Source organism: Equus przewalskii, chromosome 26 (genome assembly GCF_037783145.1).
Source record: "Equus przewalskii isolate Varuska chromosome 26, EquPr2, whole genome shotgun sequence".
NCBI lineage: Eukaryota > Metazoa > Chordata > Mammalia > Perissodactyla > Equidae > Equus > Equus przewalskii.
The window spans coordinates 28,528,318-28,543,140 of record NC_091856.1 but is presented as its reverse complement, the minus strand read 5'-3'; the positions used below and the strand labels follow the sequence as shown (position 1 = coordinate 28,543,140).

The window sequence follows — 14,823 nt, the reverse complement described above, 5'->3', positions numbered from 1 at the left end:
GTTTATCTTTATGCCAGTACCACACTGTTTTGGTTCCAGTAGCTTTTGTAGTAAGTTTTGAAATCAGGAGGCCATATGTTTTTTGTAGATGCCCTTTATCAGCTTGAGGAAGTTCCCTTGTATTCCTAGTTTGCTAAGAGTTTTTATCATGAATGGTATCAATTTTTTTGAATGCTACTTCTGCATCTCTTCAGATATTTAGACTGTTAATATGGTGAATTACACTGATTGATTTTTGTAAATTGAACCAGCCTTGCAATCCTGGGATAAGCCTCATATGGTCATGATGTATTATCACTTTTATATATTGCTGAATTCAACTTGGTAGTATTTTGTTGTGGGTTTTTGTGATTATGTTCTTAAGAATCAAAGCCTATATTCTTAACCTCAGTGCTATACTGCCTCCAAAAGATTTTTATTTAACTCATTATTTTGGACGTATTCCATTTTATTTTATTTTTGTGGATCTGTGTTAGTTTTTTGTGTAGTTATAAAGCAACTAACTGGTTTTCTAGATGGGTTTAGGAGCTCTCCTTCTACTTCATATTTGAAGCCTCCATCTAGTGGTCTCTTCTGGAAGCACGGAGGTGAGAATCTGTGATAATGTGTTGGCGTTTATTCCCATTTAGTCCACTAGGTGGCAACAGCCCCTAATTGAAGAGCCAAGAACGAGGAGTCAAACTGAAAAATAGAAGAAAACAATGCTTGTAAAACTCATAATTAAACAGAGCAGAAAATCAAGATTTTCTGAAAAGTAATACTGCTAGGCCTCAAAATATGAGGGAAGGAATGAGCCTTTAGCTCATTCTCAGAGTATGTTTGAAAACTCATGGTACGGGAATCCATTTTGCTGCCTCCCTTCCCTTGTTTCTCACACTTCAGAATCTTGACTTATTCAGTGGCTAGCCAGACACCTTTCTTTGAATACTGGGTGTGGGGGGGATGGAGCGGTAAGGTGATAGAGCTGACCTTTAATGCAAAGGGATCTGAGTTTGGGGGGGTTGGGAGCAAGAAGGATGTACTCTTATATCCAAGAGCTGAAAATCTACTTTCAGGGAGACTGCAGGAGGAGGCATTAATGGCTCATGCTGTCCCTTGGGTCTGAGACTCTTTGGGCATAAAGAAAGGAGCTTTTATGAATTTTCCTTATAAAAATGGAAATTTTGAGAAAGGGATCTTTCTGGATAAGGAATTAAGATAGCAGCGAAGAACTATGATCAGTTAAGGGGATGTGAGATTCTAAGAAGCCATAGGTAGAATTTATGGGGCTGTGAAAATTAAAAGATAATGGGTGTGGTGAGTTTCTAATGCTCTCTGAAGTAGTTAAGAGAAAAAATTTGGGAGGACTAGGCTGGAAGCAGTGGGACCTGGCAACTTAGAGCAGCTTGCTCAGTTGTGGCAGTGATGCCAACTTTTTTGACCATAGCAGCTTAGGTGAGTCGTGACCTCAGCTGACTTAGGTGGCACCCATTATCTGCTTAACCTGCCTGTTCCTGCTTTCCAGTTGAAAATAATTCATTGGCAATGGACTATTATGTACAAATACATGATGGGGAAGGATGGTAAATGTGCTTTAGCAATTGAAGTATGGTTCATATTTGAAACATGACATACATGTCAAAGTCTAATTATTGGAAATTTAAAAATAAGGATACTGTTGCTGCAATACCTGTCATACACAGCAGGTATCAAACTAATTTGAAAATAATCATGCCGAATGAGGCATAATTGAAGGTTGAAAAGCAAGAATAGCAGCAATGGAAAACTACCACTAATTCCCTCAGCAGTGGTAATGGAGTTCTTCTGAGAACTGCAAGATTTCCGACTGATTTTATGTGTGTATTTGCAGTAGGATCTTTGCAACATTGCCATACCTTTTGTGGCAACTTGTTTCTTAGTAGAATACTCAAGAGCGTCTTGTTAATTTAAGTTTAAAAACACCGAATTATTAACAATCAGTTAACAAGTTACTTACAAGTAGCCTTTATTTATAAGTAGAAATGAGTTGAACGTCAGTCACTCAAAAAATGGATGAATGTTGGATTAATTCACCAGGAGGCTCCTTTAAGTTCATACCTTCAGAAGCATGGGGCTAAAAGATTGGGCAGGAGGAGGAGAAGGTAGACAAATAGACACAGGCTGGCTAGGAGGCTCAGTGCAATGGGCCTTTGGAGCTAGGTGTGAAACAGAAAAAAGAGGTTTGTTCTGTGACTTAAAGTGAATCACCAGTGTGTATGTGTATCTGTGTGATCACTGTGTATGCACAGATGTTTGTAATAGTAGCTCAAATACTGTTGGTAGAATTACTACTCATTATGTGGTCAGTCCTGTTGACAGCATTATTATTTGTTATGTGAGTCTATCACCAAATGATTCTTCTAGGAATTGTTTTTCCTTATGTTGAATGGAGTAGATATATGTAATTGAGAAGGAAATAAAATCCTTTATGTAATGATTTTTTGCTGAGACTTTTGTTGATTTGTTTGGTATCTAGATTATTTAGCATCTCAGTTGTCCAGGAATCTGTCAGCATAACTAAGATGCAGTAAAAGCCAAGCGCTAAACATAGTTTTCATCTAAATAATCTTAATTGTGAGATTTAGTCTCTGTCTCTCTCTGTGAGAGGCTTTGTTAGACAAAACTTAAAATTAAAAATACCCTAATAACCCTTTCCTAATAGTCATGATAATTTTGACCCTCAACTATCTTTCACCAAAAATGTATTAGATTCTCTTTACTTAAGTTTGGTAAATGTGATTTTTGACAAGTTAGTTTTAATGTCTGACCTTTGTTTGCTCTTTTGAAACAACTGGGTAAAAGTATCAGTAAACAAACGAACCTCATAAGCAACTTTGGTAAATTTGCGGAAATGGTCTTACAAATGCAGATGAAAGATCACAGGGTCATTTTCAAAGCTTCAGAACTGTGGTGGGACTAGAAACAAGTTTGGAAAAGATTGATGTTGATTGGGAGTTGTTATGGCTGCTCACAAGTTAGTAGTACTACCGTGTGAAGAGAAGACTACCCAGCAGGAGTTACTGTTGATTAGTCCTCTTGGTATACTTGGTGCCATTCAAACCTTCAATATTAGTGATGTAATTTTTACCTAAAGTTCAGAATGTACAAGGTTTTTTGTGTGTGTGTGTGAGGAAGATTTGTCCTGGGCTAACATCCATTGCCAATCTTCTTCTTCTTCTTTTTTTTTTTTTTTCGCTTGAGGAGGATTAGCTCTGAGCTAACATTTGTGCCAATCTTCTTCTATTTTTTTGTATGTGGGATGCCTCCACAGCATGACTGATGAGTGGAGTAGGTCCATGCCTGGGATCCAAACCCATGAATCCAGGCCACTGAAGAGTGTGTGGAACCTTGACCCCTTGGCCAGGGGGCTGGCCCCCAGAATGTACTACAAGTTTAATCAAGGTAATATAGAAAAGAGCTACCTTTAGTGGGGCTTGCCGTGTGTCAGATGCTTTGCGAATAAGCACTTTTTTCTCACCTTATATAATCCCCATCACAACCTTATGAAGTAGGTGGTGGTTCCCAGATGAGAAGCTGAGGCTGAAAGGTGAAGACCACCCTGCCTCTCATTGCCCCGTTCATCATAGCCAAAGAAAACTTCAGAGCTTGGAGAATATGATCTAGTCTTAGGGGTTTGTAGAGAAACTCGGCATAGCCAGAGAAGCATGAGTTGAACACAAGGAGCTGTATGGTAGAGAAGTAACTGGTCTAACTAGATTGTGAGTGATGCTGCTGCCTGGAAAGTATAGAGTGGAGCAAGGGAGGAAAATCAAGAGTTGTTGACTGAAGTAGTTCCATTGCAAGAAACAACTCCCCCTCACCCCCACCTTAAGTTAGCTTAAAATGAGGACATTTGTGGAAAGTACAGGGGTTCTCTTGGGGCCTAAGGATGGAGCATTCAATTGGATTTCATGAACAATCAAGACCAGGATTTCTTTCCCATCTCTCTGTGGTCTCATGGAGTCTTATCTCTGCTTCTCTGGTGCCTCTGCTTCTTATTTCTCTTCTCCTTCAGACTGATATTCTTTGCTTCTGTGTCCATGATGGAAAATGATTGCCCCTGCTCTGCCCTGCCTTGTCATGTCTTTCCAGCTCCCATGCTCAACTCAGACTAACAGAAGCATTTGTGATCAAATTTTAAATGCTCAAGAAAGAAGATTAGCTCAACTTGGATCAGGCGTCCATTTGTCCTGTCAGGGACTATGGCCCACTGACTATTTAGTAGAAACTGCAGGTGCATTCTAAGGAGAATATGAATAGATCAGACAAATTGTCTGACACGATAGCTTCAGTGAGGAAGCAGACAGAACGGAGATTGTGGAAACTCATCCTTAAGTCTGCTATGTGAGGGAAAGTGCACAGTTAGGGTGAATATAGGGGCATGCTTGATTAGGAATTATTTGCTAGCCCTGAGTGGAAGAGGATGGGGATCTGGCAAATGAAGTCATTAGGTGGTGCTTGAAGTTTGGCAAGTGGAAGGGATGCTTTCAAACCATCTAGTTATTGGCTCGGAGTGTAAGCACTAAGAATCAAAACTCTTGCATCTTGGGACGGTGTTGACCACGTTTGGCCAAGAGTTAAGCCCGGGCTAGTGAACAAGGGACCCATGATACACAGACACCCAGGCATGCTAATAAGCTTAATTGCAGTGGCCAAGGCCAGCTGTGTGGCATTCAGTGTACTTCTTTGCATAGGACCTATTTGAGTACCTACCTGATGACAAGATCTGAGGCTGTCCATGTACCCTTGCCCTAGCTATGATTGACTCTGGGGCTGGTTCAGATTATATATACACATGGATGGTACTAGTGATTCTGATAGTTAGGGCTTTGGGGAAGTGGGAACTGAAAGTAACTGTGATATTCAAATTTGTGTATTGTTGCCTTCTGGAATTGAAAATAATTCCAAGACTCCAGAATGACTTTATTCCTCTGCCTTCTCCAGGGAAGTTTTTCCTCCTAAGTGTATTTTGGGATTGAGTTGTGTTTGACCACTTTAGGTGTTATGGCACTTGGGTCTAATTCCAGGAAAATAGATTTGATTTCAGACTATTTAGCTTCACTAAGGTTAGGATATTATAACTTAGGAGATTTGTCACCTGAGGAGGAGATTCATTTCTGTCATGAGTGACCAAGATCAACAATCCTATCCCCAAAAAGCAACTGTAAAGCCAGACAAAACTGTCAAAAACAACCATAGGCTTGTAACAAATTGAGAAACATTGTTCATTAAAACCACTGAATTTTGGATAAGAACATCACAAGTCTGTGGCCTTACCCAGGATTTCTCCCAGTTTTTTCAGCTCTGGTGGTGTAGTAGTTCAGGGTGGTGTAAGCCATGAAAACCAGCAGCTTTACTACTTCTGTGGGAGAGGGCTCATTTGATTTGGAGTGTTGTCAGTTAAAAGTGATGATCTTGGTGGCAAGTGAAACAGGAAAAGCCAGCAACTCTGAAGGTTACAGTCCTGTTCGGGACAAATAGTGGAGCAGCAGACTAGATAGGGCTTTAATAGAAAGATCTGGGAGATGAGACAACTACAGGGAGCTTGATAAGCTCTCCAGATGTCCTGGGTTGACTGGTGGCGACTTTATGCACACCAGAAACCAGTGCAAACCCAAGCCATCTACACATCTCTGGCAAATGAAAAGGATGTGTGACAGAAACCAGTGCAAACCCAAGCCATCTACACATCTCTGGCAAATGAAAAGGATGTGTGAGAAAGCCCAGGAGAAAGTAAAAAGTATAGCAGACTTGAAAGTCTGAAGTATGAGTGTGCTCCCTATCCCAACCACAGATCCATTAGCAGATAGTAAAAGGGCTCAGGATAACTAGTTGAACACCACCTCTGACGAGTCAGTAAGCTATGCAGACAGAAGGGTGACCCCTAGAAGCCAGGCTTCAAAGTAAAAACAAGGGGGAAAATAACCCTTGAGCCATCATGAACCACACATTTCAGGAGAGGCAGATTTTACAGATTTAGTCTAGAAAAGTTAGTAACAGAGAAAAAATAAAAACACCACCACCACCGAGCCAGCTCCGATAGCCTAATGGATAAAGTTCAGTGTTCTCACTGCTTCAGCAGCCCAGGTTCAGTTCTTGGTCGCAAAAGCACGCCATTCGTCTTGTCAGTAGCCATGCTGTGGTGGCAGCTCACAGAAGAGCTAGAAGGAGTTACAACTAGAATATACAGCTATGCACTGGGGCTTTGGGGAGGAAAAACCCCACAAACCTTAGTAGGGAAAAGTCAGAATCCATAGTTGCCAACAGTACTTTTTTTTTTTAATGGAAGTATAGTTGACATACATATTAGTTTCAGGTGTACAACACAGTGATTTGACATCTATATACATTACAAAATGATCACCATGACAAGTCTAGTAACCATCTGTCACCATACAAAGTTATTATAATATTATTGACTGTTTTCTCTAAGTTGTGCATTTACATCTCCATGACTTATTTATCTTATAACTGGAAGTTAATACCTCTTAATCTCTCTCACCTGTTTCACCCATTCCCTGCCCCCCAACCCGAACAACCACCATTTTGTTCTTTGAATCTCAGTTTGTTTCCGTTTTCAACAGTACATTATTTTAAATGTTCAGTATTCAACAAAAAAGTTAGAAGACATGAAGAGAAACAAAGTGTGACCTGTACTCGGAAAAAAAATCAATCAGTGGAAACTGTCTCTGAGTGATCCCAAGTGTTGGATCTGGCATACAGAGACTTCAAAGTAGCTCTTACAGATATTGCAAAGAAATAAACCATGGAGGGACTCAACAACATGTTTAAGATGGCAGAAGAAAGAATTGATGAACTTGTAGATCAATAAAAATTATTTAATATGAAGAACAGAGAAAAAAGATTGAAGAACAGTGAATAAGGCTCTGAGATCTGTGGGACAATGTAAGTGTATATGTAAGGAAATACATATATAGAAGGAGAGGAGTGAGATAGGAGCCGAGGACATTAGAAGAAATAATAGTGAAAAAATTCCTGAATCATTGATGAACATTAATCTCCAGATACAAGAAGCTCGAGGAACCCCAACTGTGATAAAACACATCAAAGACAAATTATTGGCAGACAAAGAAAAATCTTGAAAGCAGCAAGAAAAAAATGATTCATTACAAAGAAGTAAACAGCAATAGGGGCTGGCCTGGTGGCGCAGCGGTTAAGTTCGCACGTTCTGCTTCTTGGCAGCCCAGGTTCACCAGTTCGGATCCCGGGTGCGGACATGGCACCATTTGGCACGCCGTGCTGTGGTAGGCGTCCCACATATAAAAAAGTGGAGGAAGATGGGCACGGATGTTGGCTCAGGGCCAGGCTTCCTCAGCAGGAAGAGGAGGCCTGGCAGTAGTTAGCTCAGGGCTAATCTTCCTCAAAAAAAAAAGAGAAACAGCAGTAGGATTTCTGGTTGACTTTTCATCAGAAGCAGTAGAGGCCTGAAAGCAGTGGGATGACATTCAAGGTGTGGAAAGAAAAAAATTGTTGCCAATTATATCTAGAAAACTATTCTTCAAAAATGAAGGCAAAATGAAGACACTTTCACTTAAGAAGAGACCTGCCTTAAAATACTAAAGGTAACCCTTAAGGCTGAAGGGAAGTGACATCAGATGGTCACTCACATCCATAAGAAGAAATGAAGAACACTGGAAATGGTAAATATATAGGTAAATACAACTCTATTTTTTCTTATTCTCTTAATGTTTAAAATAGACATAACACTGTATAAAACAATAATTATAACACTGTATTGAGTTTATAACACATAGGGTAATAAAAATGGGAATATGAGATATACTGGAACGAGTTTCTATATTTCTTGGAATTCAATTAGAAATAGATTGTGATAAGAGAAGACACATATTTGATGCCTAGAGCAACCACAAAGAACATAACAAAAAATACGTAGTAAAGAAATCAACAGACGGGTTAAAATGGTACACTAAAAAATATTTCACAAAAAAGATGATATTAAAGAAGGAAGAGAGTTTAAGAAAAAAAGACATGAAACAAATAAAAACAAACATAGCATATGTAAATCCAACCACATCAATAATTTTATTAAATGTGAATGGACTACCTGCCTATTCAAAAGGTAGAGATTGTCAGCCTGGATAAAAAGGTAAGACCCAACTCTACATTGTCATAAGAGACATAACTTGTATTCGAAGACACAAATAGGTTGAAAGTAAAAAAAATAGATCATGCAAACAGTAGCCATAGAGAGCTAGAATGACTATATTAATATCAGATAAAATATACTTTAAGACAAGAAATAGTACTAGAGACAGACATTTCATAAGGACAGAGGGTCAATACATGAGGAAAATATAACGATTATAAAAATATACCTAACAGAGCACCAAAATACATGAAGCAAAAACTGACAGAAATTAAAAGAGAAATAGACAATTCAACAATAATAGTTATAGATTTCAATACCCTACCTCTTGATGGAAGAACTAGACAGAAAATTAGCAAGGATATAGAAGACTTAATCAACATTATCAATTAACATAGCTCATATTTATTGACTACTCCATGCAGAATATGCATTCTTTTCAACTGTACATGGAACAGTCTCTAAGAATATTCTGAGCTATAAAATAAGTCTCAATTATTTTTAAAGATTGAAATCATACAAGGTATGTTCTGTGACCACAACAGAATTAGAGATCCATAACAGAAAGAAATCTAGAATATCTCAAAATATTTGAAATTAAACAGCATACTTATAAATAACCCATAGGTCAAACAAGAAATCCCAAGGCAAATTTAAAAATATTTTTGACTAAATGAAAATGAAAACACAACATATCAATTTATGGACCTGCAGCTAAAGCAGTGCTTAGAGGAAAATTTATAGCTTTTAAATTTATAAGTGTATATTAGAAAAGAAGAAAGGTCTCAAGCATTTACCTAGGCTTCCACCTTAAGAAACCAGATAAAGAGCAAACTAAAACCAAAGCAAGCATAAGGAAAGAAATAATGAAGATTATAATGGAAAACAATGAAACAGAAAACAGAGAAACAATAGAGAAAAATCAGTGAAACCAAAAATTAGTTCTCTGAAGAGATAAACAAAATTGATAAATTCTTACCTACACTGACCAAGAGAATAAAGAGGACACAAATTACCAAAATAAAGAATGAAAGAGAGGGAGCTGGCCCTGTGACCAAGTGGTTACATTCACATGCTCCACTTCAGCAGCCCAGGGTTTTGCCGGTTCAGATCCTGGGTGCAGACATGGCACCGCTCATCAGGCCATGCTGAGGTGGTGTCCTCCATGCCACAACTAGAAGGACCCACAACTACAATATACAAGTATGTACTGGGGGGATTTGGGGGGTAAAAGCAAAAAAAAAAAAAAAAGGAAGATTGGCAACAGATGTTAGCTCAAGTGCCCATCTTTAAAAACAAAAGGAATGAAAGAGAGGGCATAATAACTCCACAGAAATTAAAAAGATTACAACGGAATGTCATGAACAACTTTATCCTAACAAATTAGGCAACTTAGATGAAGTGGACAGATTCCTAGACACAAATTCCTAAGACAGATTATTAAAACTTGACTCAGAGGCCAGCCCAGTGGCGTAATGGTTAAGTTTGTATGCTCTGCTTCGGTGGCCTGGGGTTCACAGGTTCGGATCCTGGGTGTGGACCTAGCATGGCTCATAAAGCTGCACTGTGGTGGTATCCCACATAAAAAAGAGGAAGATTGATATAGATGTTAGTTCAGTGACCATCTTTCTCAAGCAAAAAGAGGAAGATTGGCAACAGGTGTTAGCTCAGGGCCAGTCTTCCTCACACACACACACAAACACTTAGGAGGAAATAGAATATATGAATAGACCTGTAACAGTTAAAGAAAAAGAGCTAGTAATTAAAAATCTTCCTACAAAGGGAAGCCCAGGCCCAGTGGCTTCATTGGTGAATTCTATCAAACATTTAAAGAAGCAATAACACTAATCCTTCATGAACTCTGTCAGAAAGTAGAGGAGGAGAGAACACTTGCCAGCTCATTCTATGAGGACAGTGTTATCCTGATAACAGCCAGACAAAGATACCATAAGAAAACTGCAGACCAATATCCCTTATGAACACAGACACAAAAATCTTTAATAAAATATTAGCAAATCAGATTCAGCAACATAAAAATGGATTGTATACCATGACCAATTTGGATTTATCCTAGATGTACAAGTTTGGATTAATGTGTAAAAATTAATGTAACATACCAAGGGTTGGCAGACGTTCTCTTAAGAGTCTAAGTTGTAAATGTTTTAGGCTTTTGGACCATACAGTTTCTGTTGGAACTGCTTAGCTCTGCTGTTGTACAGCAGAGACAGTCATGGACGATAGGTGAATAAATGGGCGTGACTATGCTTCAGTAAAGCTTTATCTGCAAAAAGAGCTTGCCCACAGATCAGAGTTTCTAACCTCTGTAATGTTAAAAAAACCCCATATGATCATTTTAGTAGACACAGAAAATGTGTTTGACAAAATTGAACACCCATTCATAATAAAATCTCTCAACAAACTAGGAATAGAAGCAGCTTCCACAACTTAATCTGTGAAAAGCCTAAAGCTAACATGATACTTAGCAGTGAAATATGCTTTTACCCTAAGATTGGGAACAAGGTAGGTAAAATGTCTGCTTTTACTACTACTTTCCAACGTTCCCCGTAGGTTCTAACTGGTGCAGTAAGTCGGGGGGGAAGATATCTAGATTGGAATGGATTAAAATTGTCTTTATTCATAGATGACAGAATCCTAAGTAATTCACAAAAAAGCAAAAATAGAACTAACTGAGTTTAGCAAGGTCACAGGATACCGGATGAATATGCGAAAATCAATTGTATTTTGATATATTAGCAACAATACAAAAAGTGCCAGTTAGAAAACAGTTCCATTCATGATTGCATCAGAAGAACAAAATACTTATGAATAAATTTAACAAGAAGTACAAGATTTGTGCACCCACAACTATAAAATGTTGCTGAGAGAAATTTAAGAAGACCTAAATAAATGGAGAAACGGTGTATGTTCATGGATTAAAAATCTAAATACTGTTAAGATGACATTCTCCTGAACTTGATGTGTTGATCTAATGCAATCCCTAAAATAACCTCTCAGACTTTTTTGGAGAAATTTAATGCTATAATTTGTGTGGAAATGCAGTGGGCCAATATGATTTTGAAAAAGAACAAAGTTGGAGGATTTAAATTACAGTTTCAGAAATTACTGAGAAGTCACAACAATCAAGTCACTGTGATACTGGTATAAGGATAGGTACTAGAACTGGTTTGAGAGTTCAGAAATGGGTCCATATATATGTGGTCAATTGATTTTTGATAAAGTTGCCAAGACAATTCAGTGGGGGGAAAGATAGTTTTTTTCAACAAACGATGCTGGGAAAATTGGATATCTGTGTGCAAAAAAAATGAACTCAGACCTGTAATTTACACTAGACACAAAAATTAACTCAAAAGTGGATTGTACACCTGAATCTAAAACTACAAAATGTCTCGAAGAGTATCTTTCTGACCTTGGGTTAGGCAACAACTTCCTAGACATGATACCAGTAAACAAGCCATAAAAGAAAAATTTGATAAATCAACCTCATTAAAATGTAGAACTTTTGCACTTTACAAGACATAACTAAGAAAATGAAAAGATGAACTGTAGATTGAGAGAAAATATTTGCATATCTGATAAAGGAGTATCCAAAATATATAAAGAACTCTTACAACACAGTAAGAAGACAAACAACCCAATTTTTAAAAATGGACAAAAAATATTATATGGTTCCATTTATATGAAATACCTAGAATAGGCAAATTCATGGAGTCAAAGTATAATAGAGGTTGCTAGGGGAAGTGGGGAATGGATAGTTATTATTTAATAGGTACAGAGTTTTTGTTTAGAATGATAGTTCTAGAAACATAGTGGTCATGGTTGCACAACGTTATGAATTTAATGCCACTGAATGTACACTTAAAAATGGTGAAAATGGAGGGGCTGGCCAGGTGGCATAGTGGTTAAGTTTGTACACATTGGTTCGGCAACCCAGGGTTCGCTGGTTCAGACCCTAGGTGCGGACCTATGCACTGCTTATCAAGCCATGCTGTGGCAGGCATTCCACATATAAAGTAGAGGAAGATGGGCACAGATGTTAGCTCAGGGCCAATCTTCCTCAGGAAAAAAAGGAGGATTGGCAGCAGCTGTTAGCTCAGAGCTAATCTTCCTCAAAAAAAAAAAAGGTTAAAATGGTAAATATTGTATGTATGTTTTACCACAATAAAAGAAAATTTAAAACCGACAAAAGACTTGAATAGACATTTCATCACATGAAAAGGTACTCAAATAATTAGTTATTAGGGGAATGCAAATTAAAATCACAATGAATTCCCACTGCACACCCTCTGGAATGGCTAGAGTCAAAAAGACTGTAAAAATGTTCTAGAAAGTGTTGGTAGGATGTAGAGAGATTGGACACCTTGTGCACTGCTTTGAGAATGTAAAATGGTACAGTCACTTTGGATATAAGTTTGGCAGTTTAATAAAAAGTTAAATGTAAACATACCATATAATGCAGCAATTCCACTCCTGGGTATCTAGCCAAGAGAAATAAAAACATATGTCCACGCAAAGATTTGTTTGTGAATGCAGCATTATTTATAATAGCTAAATGTTCGTCAGCTAGGGAATGAATAAACAAAATGTGGAATATCCGTATAATGGAATGCTATTCAACAATAAAAAAGAATGAACTACTGGGGCTAGCCTGTTGGTGCAGCAGTTAAGTGCGCATGTTCCGCTTCGGTGGCCTGGGGTTTGCCAATTTGGATCCTGGGTGCAGACCTACGCACTGCTTGTCAAGCCATGCTGTGGCAGGCTTCCCATATACAAAGTAGAAGAAGATGGGCACGAATGTTAGCTCAGGGCCAGTCTTCCTCAGCAAAAAGACAAGGATTGGCAGCAGATGTTAGCTCAGGGCTAATCTTCCTCAAAAAATAAAAGGAAAAAGAAAAGGAAAAAAAGAATGAACTACTGATACATGCTACTTACAACATGGATAAACTTCAAAAACATTATGCTGAGTGAGAAGCCAATCTCAAAAGACTACATATTGTTTTATTCCATTTATATAAAAAAATCCATAAAAGGTGAATTTATAGAGACAGCAGATCAGTGGTTGTTGGGGGCTAAGGAGAGGAGTGGAGATTGATTGGAAACAGTCTCAAGGGAAGTTTTTGGGGCGGTAAAGTCTTTTAAAATTCAATTGCAGTGATATTTACACAACTCTGTAAATGAGTGAATAAAAGTCATTGCATCGTATGCTTACAATGAAGTAATTTTTTTTTTTTAAGATTTTGTTTTTCCTTTGTCTCCCAAAGCACCCCCCCCCCCAGTACATAATTGTATATTTTTTAGTTGTGGGTCCTTTTAGTTGTGGCATGTGGGATGCTGCCTCAGCATGGCTTGATGAGCAGTGCCGTGTCTGCGCCGAGGATTCGAACCAACGAAACCCTGGGCCACCGAAGCAGAGCGTGCGAACTTAACCACTTGGCCACAGAAGTGGCCCTGTCAGTGAATTAATTTTACGGTATATAAATTATACCTAAATAAAGCTGTAAAGAGAAAAGTACCTAAGGTTGGTTGGAAGGAAGAGATTTTTGGGTAAAATGGTTTAAGTTCATCAGTCAGGTGATGCCCTGTTGATTTGTGATGTCTCTCAATTAGTCCTTGCCTTGGAAACATATATCCTCCCTGCTCCCTGAGCCTTACCCTGTGCCCTGCCCCACTAAAAAGTCCATTGGAAAGAACTTTCTCCTTGTTTGGGAGGACTGACTCAACTGTTTGGAGTGTGGCTGTGATGGACTGTCTAGGCTGATGACACGGATATACAGAAAAATGCCACCTTTCAGCCCCAGGTTATAGATTAACCCCAGCTAGAAGAAGTCTTGCAAACGTGTGTTGCTGGTTGACAAGTAGATGAGGGTTTAGGCAGAGAGAGAATCTTGTCTCGTGAAGGTGGAGAACCCATGGAGTGGTACATCAAAGACCAGGATGCTTTGGGCTGTGCTGCTGTGTGCTGTTTGTAGTGTACTTTTCACTGTGTTCTTGCTGAGGCCTCACAACAATCCTGAGAGATAGGATAGGTATTCTTATTCCCCCTTTTACAGAGGACACATGACCGTTGCAGAGCTGGGCTTAAATTCAGGTTTTCTGACTCCATGTCCCAAACCATTTCTTCTTTACTGTTTTGCCTCAACTGTTTATTGGGAAGGGGAGCGAAAGGGGCCTGTGATTTTGATTGGTTGCGTGAATTTTCAGTAGGTTTAGTCTGAAGAATAGGAGGTGAAGTTGGCCTACAGTATAAGTTCAGAGGTTCTGTTGCAAGTGTAATCAAGGTAGGTTTGTCCAGATATCTGATAGCTTTCAAATTATACCCGGCTTAGAACTGTAATTCATGGCACAGGTGGCTTGAAGGTATCCTGTGCTTGATTCAAGGAGCAGACCACTTCCTAAGTTATAAACATAATTGTGCCAGAAATCATAAGGAAATTCATTTGACAAACATTTATTGAATGTCTACTCCATCAGGCCCCTTGCCAAGACAGGGAATCCACAAGGTCCAGTTGAATCCTATTGAGATACAGCCTGAGAGAACAAGAGTAGGCTGGGAGTCTTTCATTGTTTTCATTCTCTGAGGCTGATGTGTCTGCCCTCCAAAGTGACCACTTTCACCATGGACCTGGAGACTGTTTTTTACTATCCCTGCAGCTGTGCTT

General features: G+C 38.7%; 1 protein-coding gene and 1 long non-coding RNA gene across 5 annotated transcripts in view; one reads left to right on the top strand and one right to left on the bottom strand.

Moving 5' to 3' along the window:
* NR6A1 (nuclear receptor subfamily 6 group A member 1) overlaps positions 1–14,823 on the top strand; it is a 215,044-nt gene that overhangs the window by 47,228 nt on the left and 152,993 nt on the right. The window lies entirely within an intron of this gene.
* The window catches only part of LOC103556330 (uncharacterized), a 40,379-nt gene continuing 38,834 nt past the window's right edge, over positions 13,279–14,823 (bottom strand). Inside the window, exon 4 of the long non-coding RNA XR_546174.2 lies at positions 13,279–14,823. This exon is cut by the window's right edge and continues 113 nt beyond it. This is a non-coding gene — a long non-coding RNA (uncharacterized lncRNA).